Below are 1,185 nucleotides of genomic sequence, written 5' to 3'. Positions count from 1 at the left end.
ATACCTTTCGAGTTTGGACTACAGTTGCCTTAAATAGTGCAGTGGTTTCAGGATAGACTGCCAAAACATGACTTCCCGGAGGAAAATCTTGACCATTGGTGAGATCAGACCGCTTAGGAAATTGTATGATATGTGACATGGGTAACTTGTACTTTCTGAAAGCAATATATTATATATAGAGAACACATAGGAGGAAAGATAACATTAATCAATTGAACAAGCATAATATACAAAACCAAAGGATTGTCATAAGCATGAGACAAAGAAATGGACCGTGAAACAGGTGGTTTAGAAAGCAGAGTAAATAAATTATCGTCTAAATATTACATATTGTAATGTAAGGAAGCAACATAGGAAATTAGATGTTTGATTGGCAAAGCTAATGGAATGATGAATTATATAATACAAAGAAAATCACAAGACATGAATGCCAGAAATTTCTTTTCATTCTCTTTCCTAATAATAGAAATCTTATGGGAGAGAAATTAGCACACAAGTATGTAGGTGATTTCATTAGGATTTGGCTTCTGAAAGATGGACAGGAATTTTGAAGCAAAAACACACATGGTTATAAATAAAAGAATCAATATGTCAACTGTTAATTATGTTGCGCAAACATAATTATCTATGAAATTATTTTACTTATTGATGGTAACAACCCGAGCTTGTGCCCAAGCCATACTCTTATGTACTGTTAGCTTCACTCTCCCAAAGTGTACAGTATGTGAGACTATGGCTTGGCCACAGGCCCGGGACATTACAGTGACAACCAATAGATATACCTTAGGCTCAGGTATTGTGAAACCTTTACTTTTTTAAACTAAGCCTATGTTTGGCTTATGTTAATAAACAGTCAACCCACTTTTATAATAGTAAACGACCACTTGAGTCATACTGCAACAGTCAGCAAACACAATTGACAGGCATTGCAAGTCATTTTAAGGGTCAACAATGGCCAGAAATAAAAGCTTGTTAGTTCAAATTTGATGTAAAATGTTCCACCAATTGCATTGCCACATCAAAATTGAATTCATTGCCTTCTTTAGTAGGACAAAAAGAAAGAAGAAACATGTTTTGTAGATTTGACCAAGAAGTTCTAAAAGGAATTCTTAAATTGACATAGAACCAACATAAATGTCCAAACCAACAAACACTGAGTTTACACAAAATAACTTGGTGAAAAAA

This window comes from Olea europaea, chromosome 10 (genome assembly GCF_002742605.1).
Source record: "Olea europaea var. sylvestris chromosome 10, O_europaea_v1, whole genome shotgun sequence".
Classification (NCBI taxonomy): Eukaryota; Viridiplantae; Streptophyta; class Magnoliopsida; order Lamiales; family Oleaceae; genus Olea; species Olea europaea.
The sequence above is the reverse complement of the archived record's forward strand: the minus strand, read 5'-3'. Positions refer to the sequence as shown.